Consider the following 23151-nt stretch of genomic DNA (forward strand, 5'->3'; position numbering starts at 1 on the left):
GGTCACGCCCGACCTCGGCTGGGAGGGGGTGGCCAAACCCTCCGCCTCCGCCACCGCCCGGTACCCGAGACCTCCGTTCCCCCTGCCTGGGCGGGCGACGGGGTCCTGCCGGGGCGGGCTGACCGCCAGGCTGGCGGTGAGGCGCAAGCGCCAGCGAAAGTGGGCCTCACGAGGCAGCCCGCCGTCCCCGCCCCCGTCTACGGCCATACCACCCTGAACGCGCCCGATCTCGTCTGATCTCGGAAGCTAAGCAGGGTCGGGCCTGGTTAGTACTTGGATGGGAGACCGCCTGGGAATACCGGGTGCTGTAGGCTTTTTGCCTCCCGCTCCGCCTTCTCCTTTAACTCGCCCGCGGGCGGTGGCCGCCGGCTCCGCCCGCGCCGGGGCCCCGCTGCAGGCCCCGCCTCCTCAGGCCCCTCCCACCACGGCGCGCGCGCCGGAGGGGGCGCTCCCCGCCGGCCCGGCCCGCCAGGCGACCAGAAGGCGGCCCTGGAAGGCAGCCGCACCCCAGACGCCCCCGGGGTGCCTGGCCCGGACCCAGGCTCCGCCGCGGGCCCGGTTGCCGTCCCTTCGGCCAGCGAGCCCCTCGACCTGCACCTGGCCGCCCCCACCGGCGCCCCGCCCCGGGGCCGCCACCTGTGTGCCGGTGGGTGTGTCCCTCCACAGCCCCCTCCGGCAAAAGCCCCGCCCCCCGCTGTGTCGCCGCCGCGGCCGGGTGCGGGAGCGGGATCGAGGGCAGGGGCCGCTTCCCCGGGCCTGCCGGCCGCCAGGGGCGGGCTCCTGAGCCCGGCGGGTGGTGTGCGGGCAAGGGTGGCCTCGCCGGGGCTGAGGGGCCGTGGCGACACGATGGTGGCTCCCAGTGGCTTCGGGCCAGCTGCTGTCGGGCAGGAGGGCCGGCCCGGGCTGCGGCTGGGCGGCGCCTAGCGCCGCGTGGGCGGGCAGGGGCGATGCCCAAGGGACCGCGGGCCCCGGGCCCTGAAGCCTCCGGGGCCACGTCCCTGTGAGCGACGGGCCGGATCTTGGGCGGGGCGCCAAGCGCCGAAGGGTTCGCTGGGTCACGCCCGCCCTCGGCTGGGAGGGGGTGGCCAAACCCTCCGCCTCCGCCACCGCCCGGTACCCGAGACCTCCGTTCCCCCTGCCTGGGCGGGCGACGGGGTCCTGCCGGGGCGGGCTGACCGCCAGGCTGGCGGTGAGGCGCAAGCGCCAGCGAAAGTGGGCCTCAAGAGGCAGCCCGCCGTCCCCGCCCCCGTCTACGGCCATACCACCCTGAACGCGCCCGATCTCGTCTGATCTCGGAAGCTAAGCAGGGTCGGGCCTGGTTAGTACTTGGATGGGAGACCGCCTGGGAATACCGGGTGCTGTAGGCTTTTTGCCTCCCGCTCCGCCTTCTCCTTTAACTCGCCCGCGGGCGGTGGCCGCCGGCTCCGCCCGCGCCGGGGCCCCGCTGCAGGCCCCGCCTCCTCAGGCCCCTCCCACCACGGCGCGCGCGCCGGAGGGGGCGCTCCCCGCCGGCCCGGCCCGCCAGGCGGCCAGAAGGCGGCCCTGGAAGGCAGCCGCACCCCAGACGACCCCGGGGTGCCTGGCCCGGACCCAGGCTCCGCCGCGGGCCCGGTTGCCGTCCCTTCGGCCAGCGAGCCCCTCGACCTGCACCTGGCCGCCCCCACCGGCGCCCCGCCCCGGGGCCGCCACCTGTGTGCCGGTGGGTGTGTCCCTCCACAGCTCCCTCCGGCAAAAGCCCCGCCCCCCGCCGTGTCGCCGCCGCGGCCGGGTGCGGGAGCGGGATCGAGGGCAGGGGCCGCTTCCCCGGGCCTGCCGGCCGCCAGGGGCGGGCTCCTGAGCTCGGCGGGTGGTGTGTGGGCAAGGGTGGCCTCGCCGGGGCTGAGGGGCCGTGGCGACACGATGGTGGCTCCCAGTGGCTTCGGGCCAGCTGCTGTCGGGCAGGAGGGCCGGCCCGGGCTGCGGCTGGGCGGCGCCTAGCGCCGCGTGGGCGGGCAGGGGCGATGCCCAAGGGACCGCGGGCCCCGGGCCCTGAAGCCTCCGGGGCCACGTCCCTGTGAGCGACGGGCCGGATCTTGGGCGGGGCGCCAAGCGCCGAAGGGTTCGCTGGGTCACGCCCGCCCTCGGCTGGGAGGGGGTGGCCAAACCCTCCGCCTCCGCCACCGCCCGGTACCCGAGACCTCCGTTCCCCCTGCCTGGGCGGGCGACGGGGTCCTGCCGGGGCGGGCTGACCGCCAGGCTGGCGATGAGGCGCAAGCGCCAGCGAAAGTGGGCCTCAAGAGGCAGCCCGCCGTCCCCGCCCCCGTCTACGGCCATACCACCCTGAACGCGCCCGATCTCGTCTGATCTCGGAAGCTAAGCAGGGTCGGGCCTGGTTAGTACTTGGATGGGAGACCGCCTGGGAATACCGGGTGCTGTAGGCTTTTTGCCTCCCGCTCCGCCTTCTCCTTTAACTCGCCCGCGGGCGGTGGCCGCCGGCTCCGCCCGCGCCGGGGCCCCGCTGCAGGCCCCGCCTCCTCAGGCCCCTCCCACCACGGCGCGCGCGCCGGAGGGGGCGCTCCCCGCCGGCCCGGCCCGCCAGGCGGCCAGAAGGCGGCCCTGGAAGGCAGCCGCACCCCAGACGACCCCGGGGTGCCTGGCCCGGACCCAGGCTCCGCCGCGGGCCCGGTTGCCGTCCCTTCGGCCAGCGAGCCCCTCGACCTGCACCTGGCCGCCCCCACCGGCGCCCCGCCCCGGGGCCGCCACCTGTGTGCCGGTGGGTGTGTCCCTCCACAGCTCCCTCCGGCAAAAGCCCCGCCCCCCGCCGTGTCGCCGCCGCGGCCGGGTGCGGGAGCGGGATCGAGGGCAGGGGCCGCTTCCCCGGGCCTGCCGGCCGCCAGGGGCGGGCTCCTGAGCTCGGCGGGTGGTGTGCGGGCAAGGGTGGCCTCGCCGGGGCTGAGGGGCCGTGGCGACACGATGGTGGCTCCCAGTGGCTTCGGGCCAGCTGCTGTCGGGCAGGAGGGCCGGCCCGGGCTGCGGCTGGGCGGCGCCTAGCGCCGCGTGGGCGGGCAGGGGCGATGCCCAAGGCACCGCGGGCCCCGGGCCCTGAAGCCTCCGGGGCCACGTCCCTGTGAGCGACGGGCCGGATCTTGGGCGGGGCGCCAAGCGCCGAAGGGTTCGCTGGGTCACGCCCGCCCTCGGCTGGGAGGGGGTGGCCAAACCCTCCGCCTCCGCCACCGCCCGGTACCCGAGACCTCCGTTCCCCCTGCCTGGGCGGGCGACGGGGTCCTGCCGGGGCGGGCTGACCGCCAGGCTGGCGGTGAGGCGCAAGCGCCAGCGAAAGTGGGCCTCAAGAGGCAGCCCGCCGTCCCCGCCCCCGTCTACGGCCATACCACCCTGGACGCGCCCGATCTCGTCTGATCTCGGAAGCTAAGCAGGGTCGGGCCTGGTTAGTACTTGGATGGGAGACCGCCTGGGAATACCGGGTGCTGTAGGCTTTTTGCCTCCCGCTCCGCCTTCTCCTTTAACTCGCCCGCGGGCGGTGGCCGCCGGCTCCGCCCGCGCCGGGGCCCCGCTGCAGGCCCCGCCTCCTCAGGCCCCTCCCACCACGGCGCGCGCGCCGGAGGGGGCGCTCCCCGCCGGCCCGGCCCGCCAGGCGACCAGAAGGCGGCCCTGGAAGGCAGCCGCACCCCAGACGCCCCCGGGGTGCCTGGCCCGGACCCAGGCTCCGCCGCGGGCCCGGTTGCCGTCCCTTCGGCCAGTGAGCCCCTCGACCTGCACCTGGCCGCCCCCACCGGCGCCCCGCCCCGGGGCCGCCACCTGTGTGCCGGTGGGTGTGTCCCTCACAGCTCCCTCCGGCAAAAGCCCCGCCCCCGCCGTGTCGCCGCCGCGGCCGGGTGCGGGAGCGGGATCGAGGGCAGGGGCCGCTTCCCCGGGCCTGCCGGCCGCCAGGGGCGGGCTCCTGAGCTCGGCGGGTGGTGTGCGGGCAAGGGTGGCCTCGCCGGGGCTGAGGGGCCGTGGCGACACGATGGTGGCTCCCAGTGGCTTCGGGCCAGCTGCTGTCGGGCAGGAGGGCCGGCCCGGGCTGCGGCTGGGCGGCGCCTAGCGCCGCGTGGGCGGGCAGGGGCGATGCCCAAGGCACCGCGGGCCCCGGGCCCTGAAGCCTCCGGGGCCACGTCCCTGTGAGCGACGGGCCGGATCTAGGGCGGGGCGCCAAGCGCCGAAGGGTTCGCTGGGTCACGCCTGCCCTCGGCTGGGAGGGGGTGGCCAAACCCTCCGCCTCCGCCACCGCCCGGTACCCGAGACCTCCGTTCCCCCTGCCTGGGCGGGCGACGGGGTCCTGCCGGGGCGGGCTGACCGCCAGGCTGGCGGTGAGGCGCAAGCGCCAGCGAAAGTGGGCCTCAAGAGGCAGCCCGCCGTCCCCGTCCCGTCTACGGCCATACCACCCTGAACGCGCCCGATCTCGTCTGATCTCGGAAGCTTAAGCAGGGTCGGGTCTGGTTAGTACTTGGATGGGAGACCGCCTGGGAATACCGGGTGCTGTAGGCATTTTGCCTCCCGCTCCGCCTTCTCCTTTAACTCGCCCGCGGGTGGTGGCCGCCGGCTCCGCCCGCGCCGGGGCCCCGCTGCAGGCCCCGCCTCCTCAGGCCCCTCCCACCACGGCGCGCGCGCCGGAGGGGGCGCTCCCCGCCGGCCCGGCCCGCCAGGCGGCCAGAAGGCGGCCCTGGAAGGCAGCCGCACCCCAGACGCCCCCGGGGTGCCTGGCCCGGACCCAGGCTCCGCCGCGGGCCCGGTTGCCGTCCCTTCGGCCAGCGAGCCCCTCGACCTGCACCTGGCCGCCCCCACCGGCGCCCCGCCCCGGGGCCGCCACCTGTGTGCCGGTGGGTGTGTCCCTCCACAGCTCCCTCCGGCAAAAGCCCCGCCCCCGCCGTGTCGCCGCCGCGGCCGGGTGCGGGAGCGGGATCGAGGGCAGGGGCCGCTTCCCCGGGCCTGCCGGCCGCCAGGGGCGGGCTCCTGAGCTCGGCGGGTGGTGTGCGGGCAAGGGTGGCCTCGCCGGGGCTGAGGGGCCGTGGCGACACGATGGTGGCTCCCAGTGGCTTCGGGCCAGCTGCTGTCGGGCAGGAGGGCCGGCCCGGGCTGCGGCCGGGCGGCGCCTAGCGCCGCGTGGGCGGTCAGGGGCGATGCCCAAGGGACCGCGGGCCCCGGCCCCTGAAGCCTACGGGGCCACGTCCCTGTGAGCGACGGGCCGGATCTTGGGCGGGGCGCCAAGCGCCGAAGGGTTCGCTGGGTCACGCCCGCCCTCGGCTGGGAGGGGGTGGCCAAATCCTCCGCCTCCGCCACCGCCCGGTACCCGAGACCTCCGTTCCCCCTGCCTGGGCGGGCGACGGGGTCCTGCCGGGGCGGGCTGACCGCCAGGCTGGCGGTGAGGCGCAAGCGCCAGCGAAAGTGGGCCTCAAGAGGCAGCCCGCCGTCCCCGTCCCGTCTACGGCCATACCACCCTGAACGCGCCCGATCTCGTCTGATCTCGGAAGCTAAGCAGGGTCGGGCCTGGTTAGTACTTGGATGGGAGACCGCCTGGGAATACGGGGTGCTGTAGGCTTTTTGCCTCCCGCTCCGCCTTCTCCTTTAACTCGCCCGCGGGCGGTGGCCGCCGGCTCCGCCCGCGCCGGGGCCCCGCTGCAGGCCCCGCCTCCTCAGGCCCCTCCCACCACGGCGCGCGCGCCGGAGGGGGCGCTCCCCGCCGGCCTGGCCCGCCAGGGGGCCAGAAGGCGGCCCTGGAAGGCAGCCGCACCCCAGACGCCCCCGGGGTGCCTGGCCCGGACCCAGGCTCCGCCGCGGGCCCGGGTGCCGTGCCTTCGGCCAGCGAGCCCGTCGACCTGCACCTGGCCGCCCCCTCCGGCGCCCCGCCCCGGGGCCGCCACCTGTGTGCCGGTGGGTGTGTCCCTCCACAGCTCCCTCCGGCAAAAGCCCCGCCCCCGCCGTGTCGCCGCCGCGGCCGGGTGCGGGAGCGGGATCGAGGGCAGGGGCCGCTTCCCCGGGCCTGCCGGCCGCCAGGGGCGGGCTCCTGAGCTCGGCGGGTGGTGTGCGGGCAAGGGTGGCCTCGCCGGGGCTGTGGGGCCGTGGCGACACGATGGTGGCTCCCAGTGGCTTCGGGCCAGCTGCTGTCGGGCAGGAGGGCCGGCCCGGGATGCGGCCGGGCGGCGCCTAGCGCCGCGTGGTCGGGCAGGGGCGATGCCCAAGGGACCGCGGGCCCCGGGCCCTGAAGCCTCCGGGGCCACGTCCCTGTGAGCGACGGGCCGGATCTTGGGCGGGGCGCCAAGCGCCGAAGGGTTCGCTGGGTCACGCCCGCCCTCGGCTGGGAGGGGGTGGCCAAACCCTCCGCCTCCGCCACCGCCCGGTACCCGAGACCTCCGTTCCCCCTGCCTGGGCGGGCGACGGGGTCCTGCCGGGGCGGGCTGACCGCCAGGCTGGCGGTGAGGCGCAAGCGCCAGCGAAAGTGGGCCTCAAGAGGCAGCCCGCCGTCCCCGTCCCGTCTACGGCCATACCACCCTGAACGCGCCCGATCTCGTCTGATCTCGGAAGCTAAGCAGGGTCGGGCCTGGTTAGTACTTGGATGGGAGACCGCCTGTGAATACCGGGTGCTGTAGGCTTTTTGCCTCCCGCTCCGCCTTCTCCTTGAACTCGCCCGCGGGCGCTGGCCGCCGGCTCCGCCCGCGCCGGGGCTCCGCTGCAGGCCCCGCCTCCTCAGGGCCCTCGCACCACGGCGCGCGCGCCAGAAGGGGCGCTCCCCGCCGGCCCGGCCCGCCAGGCGGCCAGAAGGCGGCCCTGGAAGGCAGCCGCACCCCAGACGCCCCCGGGGTGCCTGGCCCGGACCCAGGCTCCGCCGCGGGCCCGGTTGCCGTCCCTTCGGCCAGCGAGCCCCTCGACCTGCACCTGGCCGCCCCCACCGGCGCCCCGCCCCGGGGCCGCCACCTGTGTGCCGGTGGGTGTGTCCCTCCACAGCTCCCTCCGGCAAAAGCCCCGCCCCCCGCCGTGTCGCCGCCGCGGCCGGGTGCGGGAGCGGGATCCAGGGCAGGGGCCGCTTCCCCGGGCCTGCCGGCCGCCATGGGCGGGTTCCTGAGCTCGGCGGGTGGTGTGCGGGCAAGGGTGGCCTCGCCGGGGCTGAGGGGCCGTGGCGACACGATGGTGGCTCCCAGTGGCTTCGGGCCAGCTGCTGTCGGGCAGGAGGGCCGGCCCGGGCTGCGGCCGGGCGGCGCCTAGCGCCGCGTGGGCGGGCAGGGGCGATGCCCAAGGGACCGCGGGCCCCGGGCCCTGAAGCCTCCGGGGCCACGTCCCTGTGAGCGACGGGCGGGATCTTGGCGGGGCGCCAAGCGCCGAAGTGTTCGCTGGGTCACGCCCGCCCTCGGCTGGGAGGGGGTGGCCAAACCCTCCGCCTCCGCCACCGCCCGGTACCCGAGACCTCCGTTCCCCCTGCCTGGGCGGGCGACGGGGTCCTGCCGGGGCGGGCTGACCGCCAGGCTGGCGGTGAGGCGCAAGCGCCAGCGAAAGTGGGCCTCAAGAGGCAGCCCGCCGTCCCCGCCCCCGTGTACGGCCATACCACCCTGAACGCGCCCGATCTCGTCTGATCTCGGAAGCTAAGCAGGGTCGGGCCTGGTTAGTACTTGGATGGGAGACCGCCTGGGAATACCGGGTGCTGTAGGCTTTTTGCCTCCCGCTCCGCCTTCTCCTTTAACTCGCCCGCGGGCGGTGGCCGCCGGCTCCGCCCGCGCCGGGGCCCCGCTGCAAGCCCCGCCTCCTCAGGCCCCTCCCACCACGGCGCGCGCGCCGGAGGGGGCGCTCCCCGCCGTCCCGGCCCGCCAGGCGGCCAGAAGGCGGCCCTGGAAGGCAGCCGCACCCCAGACGCCCCCGGGGTGCCTGGCCCGGACCCAGGCCCCGCCGCGGGCCCGGTTGCCGTGCCTTCGGCCAGCGAGCCCCTCGACCTGCACCTGGCCGCCCCCACCGGCGCCCCGCCCCGGGGCCGCCACCTGTGTGCCGGTGGGTGTGTCCCTCCACAGCTCCCTCCGGCAAAAGCCCCGCCCCCCGCCGTGTCGCCGCCGCGGCCGGGTGCGGGAGCGGGATCGAGGGCCGGGGCCGCTTCCCCGGGCCTGCCGGCCGCCAGGGGCGGGCTACTGAGCCCGGCGGGTGGTGTGCGGGCAAGGGTGGCCTCGCCGGGGCTGAGGGGCCGTGGCGACACGATGGTTGCTCCCAGTGGCTTCGGGCAAGCTGCTGTCGGGCAGGAGGGCCGGCCCGGGCTGCGGCTGGGCGGCTCCTAGCGCCGCGTGGGCGGGCAGGGGCGATGCCCAAGGGACCGCGTGCCCCGGGCCCTGAAGCCTCCGGGGCCATGTCCCTGTGAGCGACGGGCGGGATCTTGGGCGGGGCGCCAGGCGCCGAAGGGTTCGCTGGGTCACGCCCGCCCTCAGCTGGGAGGGGGTGGCCAAACCCTCCGCCTCCGCCACCGCCCGGTACCCGAGACCTCCGTTCCCCCTGCCTGGGCGGGCGACGGGGTCCTGCCGGGGCGGGCTGACCGCCAGGCTGGCGGTGAGGCGCAAGCGCCAGCGAAAGTGGGCCTCAAGAGGCAGCCCGCCGTCCCCGCCCCCGTCTACGGCCATACCACCCTGAACGCGCCCGATCTCGTCTGATCTCGGAAGCTTAAGCAGGGTCGGGCCTGGTTAGTACTTGGATGGGAGACCGCCTGGGAATACCGGGTGCTGTAGGCTTTTTGCCTCCCGCTCCGCCTTCTCCTTTACTCGCCCGCGAGTGGTGGCCGCCGGCTCCGCCCGCGCCGGGGCCCCGCTGCAGGCCCCTCCTCCTCAGGCCCCTCCCACCACGGCGCGAGCGCCGGAGGAGGCGCTCCCCGCCGGCCCGGCCCGCCAGGCGGCCAGAAGGCGGCCCTGGAAGGCAGCCGCACCCCAGACGCCCCCAGGGTGCCTGGCCCGGACCCAGGCTCCGCCGCGGGCCCGGTTGCCGTCCCTTCGGCCAGCGAGCTCCTCGACCTGCACCTGGCCGCCCCCACCGGCGCCCCGCCCCGGGGCCGCCACCTGTGTGCCGGTGGGTGTGTCCCTCCACAGCTCCCTCCGGCAAAAGCCCCGCCCCCCGCCGTGTCGCCGCCACGGCCGGGTGCGGGAGCGGGATCGAGGGCAGGGGCCGCTTCCCCGGGCCTGCCGGCCGCCAGGGGCGGGCTCCTGAGCTGGGCGGGTGGTGTGCGGGCAAGGGTGGCCTCGCCGGGGCTGAGGGGCCGTGGCGACACGATGGTGGCTCCCAGTGGCTTCGGGCCAGCTGCTGTCGGGCAGGAGGGACGGCCCGGGCTGCGGCTGGGCGGCGCCTAGCGCCGCGTGGGCGGGCAGGGGCGATGCCCAAGGGACCGCGGGCCCCGGGCCCTGAAGCCTCCGGGGCCACGTCCCTGTGAGCGACGGGCCGGATCTTGGGCGGGGCGCCAAGCGCCGAAGGGTTCGCTGGGTCACGCCCGCCCTCGGCTGGGAGGGGGTGGCCAAACCCTCCGCCTCCGCCACCGCCCAGTACCCGAGACCTCCGTTCCCCCTGCCTGGGCGGGCGACGGGGTCCAGCCGGGGCGGGCTGACCGCCAGGCTGGCGGTGAGGCGCAAGCGCCAGCGAAAGTGGGCCTCAAGAAGCAGCCCGCCGTCCCCGCCCCCGTCTACGGCCATACCACCCTGAACGCGCCCGATCTCGTCTGATCTCGGAAGCTTAAGCAGGGTCGGGCCTGGTTAGTACTTGGATGGGAGAACGCCTGGGAATACCGGGTGCTGTAGGCTTTTTGCCTCCCGCTCCGCCTTCTCCTTTACTCTCCCGCGGGCGGTGGCCGCCGGCTCCGCCCGCGCCGGGGCCCCGCTGCAGGCCCCTCCTCCTCAGGCCCCTCCCACCACGGCGCGAGCGCCGGAGGGGGCGCTCCCCGCCGGCCCGGGCGGCCAGGCGGCCAGAAGGCGGCCCTGGAAGGCAGCCGCACCCCAGACGCCCCCGGGGTGCCTGGCCCGGACCCAGGCTCCGCCGCGGGCCCGGTTGCCGTCCCTTCGGCCAGCGAGCCCCTCGACCTGCACCTGGCCGCCCCCACCGGCGCCCCGCCCCGGGGCCGCCACCTGTGTGCCGGTGGGTGTGTCCCTCCACAGCTCCCTCCGGCAAAAGCCCCGCCCCCTGCCGTGTCGCCGCCGCGGCCGGGTGCGGGAGCGGGATCGAGGGCAGGGGCCGCTTCCCCGGGCCTGCCGGCCGCCAGGGGCGGGCTCCTGAGCTCGGCGGGTGGTGTGCGGGCAAGGGTGGCCTCGTCGGGGCTGAGGGGCCGTGGCGACACGATGGTGGCTCCCAGTGGCTTCGGGCCAGCTGCTGTCGGGCAGGAGGGCCGGCCCGGGCTGCGGCTGGGCGGCGCCTAGCGCCGCATGGGCGGGCAGGGGCGATGCCCAAGGGACCGCGGGCCCCGGGCCCTGAAGCCTCCGGGGCCACGTCCCTGTGAGCGACGGGCCGGATCTTGGGCGGGGCGCCAAGCGCCGAAGGGTTCGCTGGGTCACGCCCGCCCTCGGCTGGGAGGGGGTGGCCAAACCCTCCGCCTCCGCCACCGCCCGGTACCCGAGACCTCCGTTCCCCCTGCCTGGGCGGGCGACGGGGTCCTGCCGGGGCGGGCTGACCGCCAGGCTGGCGGTGAGGCGCAAGCGCCAGGGAAAGTGGGCCTCAAGAGGCAGCCCGCCGTCCCCGTCCCGTCTACGGCCATACCACCCTGAACGCGCCCGATCTCGTCTGATCTCGGAAGCTAAGCAGGGTCGGGCCTGGTTAGTACTTGGATGGGAAACCGCCTGGGAATACCGGGTGCTGTAGGGTTTTTGCCTCCCGCTCCGCCTTCTCCTTTAACTCGCCCGCGGGCGGTGGCCGCCGGCTCCTCCCGCGCCGGGGCCCCGCTGCAGGCCCCGCCTCCTCAGGCCCCTCCCACCACGGCGCGCGCGCCGGAGGGGGCGCTCCCCGCCGGCCCGGCCCGCCAGGCGGCCAGAAGGCGGCCCTGGAAGGCAGCCGCACCCCAGACGCCCCCGGGGTGCCTGGCCCGGACCCAGGCTCCGCCGCGGGCCCGGTTGCCGTCCCTTCGGCCAGCGAGCCCCTCGACCTGCACCTGGCCGCCCCCACCGGCGCCCCGCCCCGGGGCCGCCACCTGTGTGCCGGTGGGTGTGTCCCTCCACAGCTCCCTCCGGCTAAAGCCCCGCCCCCGCCGTGTCGCCGCCGCTGCCGGGTGCGGGAGCGGGATCGAGGGCAGGGGCCGGTTCCCCGGGCCTGCCGGCCGCCAGGGGCGGGCTCCTGAGCTCGGCGGGTGGTGTGCGGGCAAGGGTGGCCTCGCCGGGGCTGAGGGGCCGTTGCGATACGATGGTGGCTCCCAGTGGCTTCGGGCCAGCTGCTGTCGGGCAGGAGGGCCGGCCCGGGCTGCGGCTGGGCGGCGCCTAGCGCCGCGTGGGCGGGCAGGGGCGATGCCCAAGGGACCGCGGGCCCCGGGCACTGAAGCCTCCGGGGCCACGTCCCTGTGAGCGACGGGCGGGATCTTGGCGGGGCGCCAAGCGCCGAAGGGTTCGCTGGGTCACGCCGCCCTCGGCTGGGAGGGGGTGGCCAAACCCTCCGCCTCCGCCACCGCCCGGTACCCGAGACCTCCGTTCCCCCTGCCTGGGCGGGCGACGGGGTCCTGCCGGGGCGGGCTGACCGCCAGGCTGGCGGTGAGGCGCAAGCGCCAGCGAAAGTGGGCCTCAAGAGACAGCCCGCCGTCCCCGCCCCCGTCTACGGCCATACCACCCTGAACGCGCCCGATCTCGTCTGATCTCGGAAGCTAAGCAGGGTCGGGCCTGGTTAGTACTTGGATGGGAGACCGCCTGGGAATACCGGGTGCTGTAGGCTTTTTGCCTCCCGCTCCGCCTTCTCCTTTAACTCGCCCGCGGGCGGTGGCCGCCGGCTCCGCCCGCGCCGGGGCCCCGCTGCAGGCCCCGCCTCCTCAGGCCCCTCCCACCACGGCGCGCGCGCCGGAGGGGGCGCTCCCCGCCGGCCCGGCCCGCCAGGCGACCAGAAGGCGGCCCTGGAAGGCAGCCGCACCCCAGACGCCCCCGGGGTGCCTGGCCCGGACCCAGGCTCCGCCGCGGGCCCGGTTGCCGTCCCTTCGGCCAGCGAGCCCCTCGACCTGCACCTGGCCGCCCCCACCGGCGCCCCGCCCCGGGGCCGCCACCTTTGTGCCGGTGGGTGTGTCCCTCCACAGCTCCCTCCGGCAAAAGCCCCGCCCCCCGCCGTGTCGCCGCCGCGGCCGGGTGCGGGAGCGGGATCCAGGGCAGGGGCCGCTTCCCAGGGGCCTGCCGGCCGCCAGGGGCGGGCTCCTGAGCTCGGCGGGTGGTGTGCGGGCAAGGGTGGCCTCGCCGGGGCTGAGGGGCCGTGGCGACACGATGGTGGCTCCCAGTGGCTTCGGGCCAGCTGCTGTCGGGCAGGAGGGCCGGACCGGGCTGCGGATGGGCGGCGCCTAGCGCCGCGTGGGCGGGCAGGGGCGATGCCCAAGGGACCGCGGGCCCCGGGCCCTGAAGCCTCCGGGGCCACGTCCCTGTGAGCGACGGGCCGGATCTTGGGCGGGGCGCCAAGCGCCGAAGGGTTCGCTGGGTCACGCCCGCCCTCGGCTGGGAGGGGGTGGCCAAACCCTCCGCCTCCGCCACCGCCCGGTACCCGAGACCTCCGTTCCCCCTGCCTGGGCGGGCGACGGGGTCCTGCCGGGGCGGGCTGACCGCCAGGCTGGCGGTGAGGCGCAAGCGCCAGCGAAAGTGGGCCTCAAGAGGCAGCCCGCCGTCCCCGCCCCCGTCTACGGCCATACTACCCTGAACGCGCCCGATCTCGTCTGATCTCGGAAGCTAAGCAGGGTCGGGCCTGGTTAGTACTTGGATGGGAGACCGCCTGGGAATACCGGGTGCTGTAGGCATTTTGCCTCCCGCTCCGCCTTCTCCTTTAACTCGCCCGCGGGCGGTGGCCGCCGGCTCCGCCCGCGCCGGGGCCCCGCTGCAGGCCCCGCCTCCTCAGGCCCCTCCCACCACGGCGCGCGCGCCGGAGGGTGCGCTCCCCGCCGGCCCGGCCCGCCAGGCGGCCAGAAGGCGGCCCTGGAAGGCAGCCGCACCCCAGACGCCCCCGGGGTGCCTGGCCCGGACCCAGGCTCCGCCGCGGGCCCGGTTGCCGTCCCTTCGGCCAGCGAGCCCGTCGACCTGCACCTGGCCGCCCCCACCGGCGCCCCGCCACGGGGCCGCCACCTGTTTGCCGGTGGGTGTGTCCCTCCACAGCTCCCTCCGGCAAAAGCCCCGCCCCCCGCCGTGTCGCCGCCGCTGCCGGGTGCGGGAGCGGGATCGAGGGCAGGGGCCGCTTCCCCGGGCCTGCCGGCCGCCAGGGGCGGGCTCCTGATCTCGGCGGGTGGTGTGCGGGCAAGGGTGGCCTCGCCGGGGCTGAGGGGCCGTGGCGACACGATGGTGGCTCCCAGTGGCTTCGGGCCAGCTGCTGTCGGGCAGGAGGGCCGGCCCGGGCTGCGGCCGGGCGGCGCCTAGCGCCGCGTGGGCGGGCAGGGGCGATGCCCAAGGGACCGTGGGCCCCGGGCCCTGAAGCCTCCGGGGCCACGTCCCTGTGAGCGACGGGCGGGATCTTGGCGGGGCGCCAAGCGCCGAAGGGTTCGCTGGGTCACGCCCGCCCTCGGCTGGGAGGGGGTGGCCAAACCCTCCGCCTCCGCCACCGCCCGGTACCCGAGACCTCCGTTCCCCCTGCCTGGGCGGGCGACGGGGTCCTGCCGGGGCGGGCTGACCGCCAGGCTGTCGGTGAGGCGCAAGCGCCAGCGAAAGTGGGCCTCAAGAGGCAGCCCGCCGTCCCCGCCCCCGTCTACGGCCATACCACCCTGAACGCGCCCGATCTCGTCTGATCTCGGAAGCTTAAGCAGGGTCGGGCCTGGTTAGTACTTGGATGGGAGACCGCCTGGGAATACCGGGTGCTGTAGGCTTTTTGCCTCCCGCTCCGCCTTCTCCTTTACTCGCCCGCGGGCGGTGGCCGCCGGCTCCGCCCGCGCCGGGGCCCCGCTGCAGGCCCCTCCTCCTCAGGCCCCTCCCACCACGGCGCACGCGCCGGAGGGGGCGCTCCCCGCCGGCCCGGCCCGCCAGGCGGCCAGAAGGCGGCCCTGGAAGGCAGCCGCACCCCAGACGCCCCCAGGGTGCCTGGCCCGGACCCAGGCTCCGCCGTGGGCCCGGTTGCCGTCCCTTCGGCCAGCGAGCCCCTCGACCTGCACCTGGCCGCCCCCTCCGGCGCCCCGCCCCGGGGCCGCCACCTGTGTGCCGGTGGGTGTGTCCCTCCACAGCTCCCTCCGGCAAAAGCCCCGCCCCCCGCCGTGTCGCCGGCGCGGCCGGGTGCGGGAGCGGGATCGAGGGCAGGGGCCTCTTCCCCGGGCCTGCCGGCCGCCAGGGGCGGGCTCCTGAGCTCGGCGGGTGGTGTGCGGGCAAGGGTGGCCTCGCCGGGGCTGAGGGGCCGTGGCGACACGATGGTGGCTCCCAGTGGTTTCGGGCCAGCTGCTGTCGGGCAGGAGGGCCGCCCCGGGCTGCGGCTGGGCGGCGCCTAGCGCCGCGTGGGCGGGCAGGGGCGATGCCCAAGGGACCGCGGGCCCCGGGCCCTGAAGCCTCCGGGGCCACGTCCCTGTGAGCGACGGGCCGGATCTTGGGCGGGGCGCCAAGCGCCGAAGGGTTCGCTGGGTCACGCCCGCCCTCGGCTGGGAGGGGGTGGCCAAACCCTCCGCCTCCGCCACCGCCTGGTACCCGAGACCTCCGTTCCCCCTGCCTGGGCGGGCGACGGGGTCCTGCCGGGGCGGGCTGACCGCCAGGCTGGCGGTGAGGCGCAAGCGCCAGCGAAAGTGGGCCTCAAGAGGCAGCCCGCCGTCCCCGTCCCGTCTACGGCCATGCCACCCTGAACGCGCCCGATCTCGTCTGATCTCGGAAGCTAAGCAGGGTCGGGCCTGGTTAGTACTTGGATGGGAGACCGCCTGGGAATACCGGGTGCTGTAGGCTTTTTGCCTCCCGCTCCGCCTTCTCCTTTAACTCGCCCGCGGGCGGTGGCCGCCGGCTCCGCCCGCGCCGGGGCCCCGCTGCAGGCCCCGCCTCCTCAGGCCCCTCCCACCACGGCGCGCGCGCCGGAGGGGGCGCTCCACGCCGGCCCGGCCCGCCAGGGGGCCAGAAGGCGGCCCTGGAAGGCAGCCGCACCCCAGACGCCCCCGGGGTGCCTGGCCCGGACCCAGGCTCCGCCGCGGGCCCGGTTGCCGTGCCTTCGGCCAGCGAGCCCGTCGACCTGCACCTGGCCGCCCCCACCGGCGCCCCGCCCCGGGGCCGCCACCTGTGTGCCGGTGGGTGTGTCCCTCCACAGCTCCCTCTCGCAAAAGCCCAGCCCCCGCCGTGTCGCCGCCGCGGCCGTGTGCGGGAGCGGGATCGAGGGCAGGGGCCGCTTCCCCGTGCCTGCCGGCCGCCAGGGGCGGGCTCCTGAGCTCGGCGGGTGGTGTGCGGGCAAGGGTGGCCTCGCCGGGGCTGTGGGGCCGTGGCGACACGATGGTGGCTCCCAGTGGCTTCGGGCCAGCTGCTGTCGGGCAGGAGGGCCGGCCCGGGATGCGGCCGGGCGGCGCCTAGCGCCGCGTGGTCGGGCAGGGGCGATGCCCAAGGGACCGCGGGCCCCGGGCCCTGAAGCCTCCGGGGCCACGTCCCTGTGAGCGACGGGCCGGATCTTGGGCGGGGCGCCAAGCGCCGAAGGGTTCGCTGGGTCACGCCCGCCCTCGGCTGGGAGGGGGTGGCCAAACCCTCCGCCTCCGCCACCGCCCGGTACCCGAGACCTCCGTTCCCCCTGCCTGGGCGGGCGACGGGGTCCTGCCGGGGCGGGCTGACCGCCAGGCTGGCGGTGAGGCGCAAGCGCCAGCGAAAGTGGGCCTCAAGAGGCAGCCCGCCGTCCCCGTCCCGTCTACGGCCATACCACCCTGAACGCGCCCGATCTCGTCTGATCTCGGAAGCTAAGCAGGGTCGGGCCTGGTTAGTACTTGGATGGGAGACCTCCTGGGAATACCGGGTGCTGTAGGCGTTTTGCCTCCCGCTCCGCCTTCTCCTTGAACTCGCCCGCGGGCGCTGGCCGCCGGCTCCGCCCGCGCCGGGGCTCCGCTGCAGGCCCCGCCTCCTCAGGCCCCTCGCACCACGGCGCGCGCGCCGGAGGGGGCGCTCCCCGCCGGCCCGGCCCGCCAGGCGGCCAGAAGGCGGCCCTGGAAGGCAGCCGCACCCCAGACGCCCCCGGGGTGCCTGGCCCGGACCCAGGCTCCGCCGCGGGCCCGGTTGCCGTGCCTTCGGCCAGCGAGCCCGTCGACCTGCACCTGGCCGCCCCCACCGGCGCCCCGCCCCGGGGCCGCCACCTGTGTGCCGGTGGGTGTGTCCCTCCACAGCTCCCTCCGGCAAAATCCCCGCCCCCGCCGTGTCGCCGCCGCGGCCCGGTGCGGGAGCGGGATCGAGAGCAGGGGCCGCTTCCCCGGGCCTGCCGGCCCCAGGGGCGGGCTCCTGAGCTCGGCGGGTGGTGTGCGGGCAAGGGTGGCCTCGCCGGGGCTGAGGGGCCGTGGCGACACGATGGTGGCTCCCAGTGGCTTCGGGCCAGCTGCTGTCGGGCAGGAGGGCCGGCCCGGGCTGCGGCCGGGCGGCGCCTAGCGCCGCGTGAGCGGGCAGGGGCGATGCCCAAGGGACCGCGGGCCCCGGGCCCTGAAGCCTCCGGGGCCACGTCCCTGTGAGCGACGGGCGGGATCTTGGCGGGGCGCCAAGCGCCGAAGTGTTCGCTGGGTCACGCCCGCCCTCGGCTGGGAGGGGGTGGCCAAACCCTCCGCCTCCGCCACCGCCCGGTACCCGAGACCTCCGTTCCCCCTGCCTGGGCGGGCGACGGGGTCCTGCCGGGGTGGGCTGACCGCCAGGCTGGCGGTGAGCCGCAAGCGCCAGCGAAAGTGGGCCTCAAGAGGCAGCCCGCCGTCCCCGCCCCCGTCTACGGCCATACTACCCTGAACGCGCCCGATCTCGTCTGATCTCGGAAGCTAAGCAGGGTCGGGCCTGGTTAGTACTTGGATGGGAGACCGCCTGGGAATACCGGGTGCTGTAGGCTTTTTGCCTCCCGCTCCGCCTTCTCCTTTAACTCGCCCGCGGGCGGTGGCCGCCGGCTCCGCCGGCGCCGGGGCCCCGCTGCAGGCCCCGCCTCCTCAGGCCCCTCCCACCACGGCGCGCGCGCCGGAGGGGGCGCTCCCCGCCGGCCCGGCCCGCCAGGCGACCAGAAGGCGGCCCTGGAAGGCAGCCGCACCCCAGACGCCCCCGGGGTGCCTGGCCCGGACCCAGGCTCCGCCGCGGGCCCGGTTGCCATCCCTTCGGCCAGCGAGCCCCTCGACCTGCACCTGGCCGCCCCCACCGGCGCCCCGCCCCGGGGCCGCCACCTGTGTGCCGGTGGGTGTGTCCCTCCACAGCTCCCTCCGGCAAAAGCCCCGCCCCCCGCCGTGTCGCCGCCGCGGCCGGGTGCGGGAGCGGGATCGAGGGCAGGGGCTGCTTCCCCGGGCCTGCCGGCCGCCAGGGGCGGGCTCCTGAGCCCGGCAGGTGGTGTGCGGGCAAGGGTGGCCTCGCCGGGGCTGAGGGGCCGTGGCGACACGATGGTGGCTCCCAGTGGCTTCGGGCCAGCTGCTGTCGGGCAGGAGGGCCGGCCCGGGTTGCGGCTGGGCGGCGCCTAGCGCCGCGTGGGCGGGCAGGGGCGATGCCCAAGGGACCGCGGGCCCCGGGCACTGAAGCCTCCGGGGCCACGTCCCTGTGAGCGACGGGCGGGATCTTGGCGGGGCGCCAAGCGCCGAAGGGTTCGCTGGGTCACGCCCGCCCTCGGCTGGGAGGGGGTGGCCAAACCCTCCGCCTCCGCCACCGCCCGGTACCCGAGACCTCCGTTCCCCCTGCCTGGGCGGGCGACGGGGTCCTGCCGGGGCGGGCTGACCGCCAGGCTGGCGGTGAGGCGCAAGCGCCAGCGAAAGTGGGCCTCAAGAGGCAGCCCGCCGTCCCCGCCCCCGTCTACGGCCATACTACCCTGAACGCGCCCGATCTCGTCTGATCTCGGAAGCTAAGCAGGGTCGGGCCTGGTTAGTACTTGGATGGGAGACCGCCTGGGAATACCGGGTGCTGTAGGCTTTTTGCCTCCCGCTCCGCCTTCTCCTTTAACTCGCCCGCGGGCGGTGGCCGCCGGCTCCGCCCGCGCCGGGGCCCCGCTGCAGGCCCCGCCTCCTCAGGCCCCTCCCACCACGGCACGCGCGCCGGAGGGGGCGCTCCCCGCCGGCCCGGCCCGCCAGGCGGCCAGAAGGCGGCCCTGGAAGGCAGCCGCACCCCAGACGCCCCCGGGGTGCCTGGCCCGGACCCAGGCTCCGCCGCGGGCCCGGTTGCCGTCCCTTCGGCCAGCGAGCCCGTCGACCTGCACCTGGCCGCCCCCACCGGCGCCCCGCCCCGGGGCCGCCACCTGTGTGCCGGTGGCTGTGTCCCTCCACAGCTCCCTCCGGCAAAAGCCCCGCCCCCCGCCGTGTCGCCGCCGCTGCCAGGTGCGGGAGCGGGATCGAGGGCAGGGGCCGCTTCCCCGGGCCTGCCGGCCGCCAGGGGCGGGCTCCTGAGCTCGGCGGGTGGTGTGCGGGCAAGGGTGGCCTCGCCGGGGCTGAGGGGCCGTGGCGACACGATGGTGGCTCCCAGTGGCTTCGGGCCAGCTGCTGTCGGGCAGGAGGGCCGGCCCGGGTTGCGGCTGGGCGGCGCCTAGCGCCGCGTGGGCGGGCAGGGGCGATGCCCAAGGGACCGCGGGCCCCGGGCACTGAAGCCTCCGGGGCCACGTCCCTGTGAGCGACGGGCGGGATCTTGGCGGGGCGCCAAGCGCCGAAGGGTTCGCTGGGTCACGCCCGCCCTCGGCTGGGAGGGGGTGGCCAAACCCTCCGCCTCCGCCACCGCCCGGTACCCGAGACCTCCGTTCCCCCTGCCTGGGCGGGCGACGGGGTCCTGCCGGGGCGGGCTGACCGCCAGGCTGGCGGTGAGGCGCAAGCGCCAGCGAAAGTGGGCCTCAAGAGGCAGCCCGCCGTCCCCGCCCCCGTCTACGGCCATACTACCCTGAACGCGCCCGATCTCGTCTGATCTCGGAAGCTAAGCAGGGTCGGGCCTGGTTAGTACTTGGATGGGAGACCGCCTGGGAATACCGGGTGCTGTAGCCTTTTTGCCTCCCGCTCCGCCTTCTCCTTTAAATCGCCCGCGGGCGGTGGCCGCCGGCTCCGCCCGCGCCGGGGCCCCGCTGCAGGCCCCGCCTCCTCAGGCCCCTCCCACCACGGCACGCGCGCCGGAGGGGGCGCTCCCCGCCGGCCCGGCCCGCCAGGCGGCAAGAAGGCGGCCCTGGAAGGCAGCCGCACCCCAGACGCCCCCGGGGTGCCTGGCCCGGACCCAGGCTCCGCCGCGCGCCCGGTTGCCGTCCCTTCGGCCAGCGAGCCCGTCGACCTGCACCTGGCCGCCCCCACCGGCGCCCCGCCCCGGGGCCGCCACCTGTGTGCCGGTGGGTGTGTCCCTCCACAGCTCCCTCCGGCAAAAGCCCCGCCCCCCGCCGTGTCGCCGCCGCTGCCGGGTGCGGGTGCGGGATCGAGGGCAGGGGCCGCTTCCCCGGGCCTGCCGGCCGCCAGGGGCGGGCTCCTGAGCTCGGCGGGTGGTGTGCGGGCAAGGGTGGCCTCGCCGGGGCTGAGGGGCCGTGGCGACACGATGGTGGCTCCCAGTGGCTTCGTGCCAGCTGCTGTCGGGCAGGAGGGCCGGACCGGGCTGCGGCTGGGCGGCGCCTAGCGCCGCGTGGGCGGGCAGGGGCGATGCCCAAGGGACCGCGGGCCCCGGGCCCTGAAGCCTCCGGGGCCACGTCCCTGTGAGCGACGGGCCGGATCTTGGGCGGGGCGCCTAGCGCCGAAGGGTTCGCTGGGTCACGCCCGCCCTCGGCTGGGAGGGGGTGGCCAAACCCTCCGCCTCCGCCACCGCCCGGTACCCGAGACCTCCGTTCCCCCTGCCTGGGCGGGCGACGGGGTCCTGCCGGGGCGGGCTGACCGCCAGGCTGGCGGTGAGGCGCAAGCGCCAGCGAAAGTGGGCCTCAAGAGGCAGCCCGCCGTCCCCGCCCCCGTCTACGGCCATACCACCCTGAACGCGCCCGATCTCGTCTGATCTCGGAAGCTAAGCAGGGTCGGGCCTGGTTAGTACTTGGATGGGAGACCGCCTGGGAATACCGGGTGCTGTAGGGTTTTTGCCTCCCGCTCCGCCTTCTCCTTTAACTCGCCCGCGGGCGGTGGCCGCCGGCTCCGCCCGCGCCCGGGTCCCGCTGCAGGCCCCGCCTCCTCAGGCCCCTCCCACCACGGCGCGCGCGCCGGAGGGGGCGCTCCCCGCCAGCCCGGCCCGCCAGGCGGCCAGAAGGCGGCCCTGGAAGGCAGCCGCACCCCAGACGCCCCCGGGGTGCCTGGCCCAGACCCAGGCTCCGCCGCGGGCCCGATTGCCGTGCCTTCCGCCAGCGAGCCCCTCGACCTGCACCTGGCCGCCACCACCGGCGACCCGCCCCGGGGCCGCCACCTGTGTGCCGGTGGGTGTGTCCCTCCACAGCTCCCTCCGGCAAAAGCCCCGCCCCCCGCCGTGTCGCCGCCGCGGCCGGGTGCGGGAGCGGGATCGAGGGCAGGGGCCGCTTCCCCTGGCCTGCCGTCCGCCAGGGGCGGGCTACTGAGCCCGGCGGGTGGTGTGCGGGCAAGGGTGGCCTCGCCGGGGCTGAGGGGCCGTGGCGACACGATGGTGGCTCCCAGTGGCTTCGGGCCAGCTGCTGTCGGGCAGGAGGGCCGGCCCGGGCTGCGGCCGGGCGGCGCCTAGCGCCGCGTGGGCGGACAGGGGCGATGCCCAAGGGACCGCGGGCCCCGGGCCCTGAAGCCTCCGGGGCCACGTCCCTGTGAGCGACGGGCCGGATCTTGGGCGGGGCGCCAAGCGCCGAAGGGTTCGCTGGGTCACGCCCGCCCTCGGCTGGGAGGGGGTGGCCAAACCCTCCGCCTCCGCCACCGCCCGGTACCCGAGACCTCCGTTCCCCCTGCCTGGGCGGGCGACGGGGTCCTGCCGGGGCGGGCTGACCGCCAGGCTGGCGGTGAGGCGCAAGCGCCAGCGAAAGTGGGCCTCAAGAGGCAGCCCGCCGTCCCCGTCCCGTCTACGGCCATACCACCCTGAACGCGCCCGATCTCGTCTGATCTCGGAAGCTAAGCAGGGTCGGGCCTGGTTAGTACTTGGATGGGAGACCGCCTGGGAATACCGGGTGCTGTAGGCTTTTTGCCTCCCGCTCCGCCTTCTCCTTGAACTCGCCCGCGGGCGGTGGCCGCCGGCTCCGCCCGCGCCGGGGCTCCGCTGCAGGCCCCGCCTCCTCAGGCCCCTCGCACCACGGCGCGCGCGCCGGAGGGGGCGCTCCACGCCGGCCCGGCCCGCCAGGGGGCCAGAAGGCGGCCCTGGAAGGCAGCCGCACCCCAGACGCCCCCGGGGTGCCTGGCCCGGACCCAGGCTCCGCCGCGGGCCCGGTTGCCCTGCCTTCGGCCAGCGAGCCCGTCGACCTGCACCTGGCCGCCCCCACCGGCGCCCCGCCCCGGGGCCGCCACCTGTGTGCCGGTGGGTGTGTCCCTCCACAGCTCCCTCTCGCAAAAGCCCAGCCCCCGCCGTGTCGCCGCCGCGGCCGTGTGCGGGAGCGGGATCGAGGGCAGGGGCCGCTTCCCCGGGCCTGCCGGCCGCCAGGGGCGGGCTCCTGAGCTCGGCGGGTGGTGTGCGGGCAAGGGTGGCCTCGCCGGGGCTGTGGGGCCGTGGCGACACGATGGTGGCTCCCAGTGGCTTCGGGCCAGCTGCTGTCGGGCAGGAGGGCCGGCCCGGGATGCGGCCGGGCGGCGCCTAGCGCCGCGTGGTCGGGCAGGGGCGATGCCCAAGGGACCGCGGGCCCCGGGCCCTGAAGCCTCCGGGGCCACGTCCCTGTGAGCGACGGGCCGGATCTTGGGCGGGGCGCCAAGCGCCGAAGGGTTCGCTGGGTCACGCCCGCCCTCGGCTGGGAGGGGGTGGCCAAACCCTCCGCCTCCGCCACCGCCCGGTACCCGAGACCTCCGTTCCCCCTGCCTGGGCGGGCGACGGGGTCCTGCCGGGGCGGGCTGACCGCCAGGCTGGCGGTGAGTCGCAAGCGCCAGCGAAAGTGGGCCTCAAGAGGCAGCCCGCCGTCCCCGTCCCGTCTACGGCCATACCACCCTGAACGCGCCCGATCTCGTCTGATCTCGGAAGCTAAGCAGGGTCGGGCCTGGTTAGTACTTGGATGGGAGACCTCCTGGGAATACCGGGTGCTGTAGGCGTTTTGCCTCCCGCTCCGCCTTCTCCTTGAACTCGCCCGCGGGCGCTGGCCGCCGGCTCCGCCCGCGCCGGGGCTCCGCTGCAGGCCCCGCCTCCTCAGGCCCCTCGCACCACGGCGCGCGCGCCGGAGGGGGCGCTCCCCGCCGGCCCGGCCCGCCAGGCGGCCAGAAGGCGGCCCTGGAAGGCAGCCGCACCCCAGACGCCCCCGGGGTGCCTGGCCCGGACCCAGGCTCCGCCGCGGGCCCGGTTGCCGTGCCTTCGGCCAGCGAGCCCGTCGACCTGCACCTGGCCGCCCCCACCGGCGCCCCGCCCCGGGGCCGCCACCTGTGTGCCGGTGGGTGTGTCCCTCCACAGCTCCCTCCGGCAAAAGCCCCGCCCCCGCCGTGTCGCCGCCGCGGCCCGGTGCGGGAGCGGGATCGAGAGCAGGGGCCGCTTCCCCGGGCCTGCCGGCCCCAGGGGCGGGCTCCTGAGCTCGGCGGGTGGTGTGCGGGCAAGGGTGGCCTCGCCGGGGCTGAGGGGCCGTGGCGACACGATGGTGGCTCCCAGTGGCTTCGGGCCAGCTGCTGTCGGGCAGGAGGGCCGGCCCGGGCTGCGGCCGGGCGGCGCCTAGCGCCGCGTGAGCGGGCAGGGGCGATGCCCAAGGGACCGCGGGCCCCGGGCCCTGAAGCCTCCGGGGCCACGTCCCTGTGAGCGACGGGCGGGATCTTGGCGGGGCGCCAAGCGCCGAAGTGTTCGCTGGGTCACGCCC

General features: G+C 77.0%; 22 non-coding genes across 22 annotated transcripts; all 22 read left to right on the top strand.

Moving 5' to 3' along the window:
- The first annotated feature begins 195 nt into the window (after nt 1-195).
- LOC149745655 (5S ribosomal RNA) lies at nt 196-314 on the top strand. Its single transcript, XR_016389092.1, has one exon. It is a non-coding gene; the product is annotated as a 5S ribosomal RNA (ribosomal RNA).
- A 934-nt stretch (nt 315-1248) lies between these two features.
- Nucleotides 1249-1367, top strand: LOC149745656 (5S ribosomal RNA). The gene has a single exon (XR_016389094.1). It is a non-coding gene; the product is annotated as a 5S ribosomal RNA (ribosomal RNA).
- Nucleotides 1368-2301: 934 nt separating this feature from the next.
- On the top strand, nt 2302-2420 carry LOC149745657 (5S ribosomal RNA). Its single transcript, XR_016389095.1, has one exon. It is a non-coding gene; the product is annotated as a 5S ribosomal RNA (ribosomal RNA).
- Nucleotides 2421-3354: 934 nt separating this feature from the next.
- On the top strand, nt 3355-3473 carry LOC149745658 (5S ribosomal RNA). The gene has a single exon (XR_016390060.1). It is a non-coding gene; the product is annotated as a 5S ribosomal RNA (ribosomal RNA).
- A 931-nt stretch (nt 3474-4404) lies between these two features.
- Nucleotides 4405-4524, top strand: LOC149745659 (5S ribosomal RNA). Its single transcript, XR_016390405.1, has one exon. It is a non-coding gene; the product is annotated as a 5S ribosomal RNA (ribosomal RNA).
- A 932-nt stretch (nt 4525-5456) lies between these two features.
- LOC149745660 (5S ribosomal RNA) lies at nt 5457-5575 on the top strand. Its single transcript, XR_016390118.1, has one exon. It is a non-coding gene; the product is annotated as a 5S ribosomal RNA (ribosomal RNA).
- Nucleotides 5576-6507: 932 nt separating this feature from the next.
- Nucleotides 6508-6626, top strand: LOC149745661 (5S ribosomal RNA). Its single transcript, XR_016389702.1, has one exon. It is a non-coding gene; the product is annotated as a 5S ribosomal RNA (ribosomal RNA).
- A 933-nt stretch (nt 6627-7559) lies between these two features.
- LOC149745662 (5S ribosomal RNA) lies at nt 7560-7678 on the top strand. Its single transcript, XR_016390090.1, has one exon. It is a non-coding gene; the product is annotated as a 5S ribosomal RNA (ribosomal RNA).
- A 934-nt stretch (nt 7679-8612) lies between these two features.
- LOC149745663 (5S ribosomal RNA) lies at nt 8613-8732 on the top strand. Its single transcript, XR_016390317.1, has one exon. It is a non-coding gene; the product is annotated as a 5S ribosomal RNA (ribosomal RNA).
- A 933-nt stretch (nt 8733-9665) lies between these two features.
- LOC149745664 (5S ribosomal RNA) lies at nt 9666-9785 on the top strand. Its single transcript, XR_016390427.1, has one exon. It is a non-coding gene; the product is annotated as a 5S ribosomal RNA (ribosomal RNA).
- A 932-nt stretch (nt 9786-10717) lies between these two features.
- On the top strand, nt 10718-10836 carry LOC149745665 (5S ribosomal RNA). Its single transcript, XR_016390152.1, has one exon. It is a non-coding gene; the product is annotated as a 5S ribosomal RNA (ribosomal RNA).
- A 931-nt stretch (nt 10837-11767) lies between these two features.
- On the top strand, nt 11768-11886 carry LOC149745666 (5S ribosomal RNA). The gene has a single exon (XR_016389096.1). It is a non-coding gene; the product is annotated as a 5S ribosomal RNA (ribosomal RNA).
- A 935-nt stretch (nt 11887-12821) lies between these two features.
- On the top strand, nt 12822-12940 carry LOC149745667 (5S ribosomal RNA). The gene has a single exon (XR_016389968.1). It is a non-coding gene; the product is annotated as a 5S ribosomal RNA (ribosomal RNA).
- A 933-nt stretch (nt 12941-13873) lies between these two features.
- On the top strand, nt 13874-13993 carry LOC149745668 (5S ribosomal RNA). The gene has a single exon (XR_016390318.1). It is a non-coding gene; the product is annotated as a 5S ribosomal RNA (ribosomal RNA).
- Nucleotides 13994-14925: 932 nt separating this feature from the next.
- On the top strand, nt 14926-15044 carry LOC149745669 (5S ribosomal RNA). Its single transcript, XR_016389746.1, has one exon. It is a non-coding gene; the product is annotated as a 5S ribosomal RNA (ribosomal RNA).
- A 932-nt stretch (nt 15045-15976) lies between these two features.
- Nucleotides 15977-16095, top strand: LOC149745670 (5S ribosomal RNA). Its single transcript, XR_016389661.1, has one exon. It is a non-coding gene; the product is annotated as a 5S ribosomal RNA (ribosomal RNA).
- Nucleotides 16096-17026: 931 nt separating this feature from the next.
- LOC149745671 (5S ribosomal RNA) lies at nt 17027-17145 on the top strand. The gene has a single exon (XR_016389837.1). It is a non-coding gene; the product is annotated as a 5S ribosomal RNA (ribosomal RNA).
- A 933-nt stretch (nt 17146-18078) lies between these two features.
- LOC149745672 (5S ribosomal RNA) lies at nt 18079-18197 on the top strand. Its single transcript, XR_016389838.1, has one exon. It is a non-coding gene; the product is annotated as a 5S ribosomal RNA (ribosomal RNA).
- Nucleotides 18198-19130: 933 nt separating this feature from the next.
- LOC149745673 (5S ribosomal RNA) lies at nt 19131-19249 on the top strand. Its single transcript, XR_016390130.1, has one exon. It is a non-coding gene; the product is annotated as a 5S ribosomal RNA (ribosomal RNA).
- Nucleotides 19250-20183: 934 nt separating this feature from the next.
- LOC149745674 (5S ribosomal RNA) lies at nt 20184-20302 on the top strand. The gene has a single exon (XR_016390036.1). It is a non-coding gene; the product is annotated as a 5S ribosomal RNA (ribosomal RNA).
- Nucleotides 20303-21235: 933 nt separating this feature from the next.
- Nucleotides 21236-21354, top strand: LOC149745675 (5S ribosomal RNA). Its single transcript, XR_016389097.1, has one exon. It is a non-coding gene; the product is annotated as a 5S ribosomal RNA (ribosomal RNA).
- Nucleotides 21355-22286: 932 nt separating this feature from the next.
- On the top strand, nt 22287-22405 carry LOC149745676 (5S ribosomal RNA). Its single transcript, XR_016389663.1, has one exon. It is a non-coding gene; the product is annotated as a 5S ribosomal RNA (ribosomal RNA).
- Nucleotides 22406-23151: the final 746 nt, after the last annotated feature.

This window comes from Delphinapterus leucas, chromosome 19 (assembly GCF_059928025.1).
Source record: "Delphinapterus leucas isolate spDelLeu-1000000601 "Yukka" chromosome 19, BTC_Dleu_Yukka2, whole genome shotgun sequence".
In the NCBI taxonomy this organism is placed as follows: domain Eukaryota; kingdom Metazoa; phylum Chordata; class Mammalia; order Artiodactyla; family Monodontidae; genus Delphinapterus; species Delphinapterus leucas.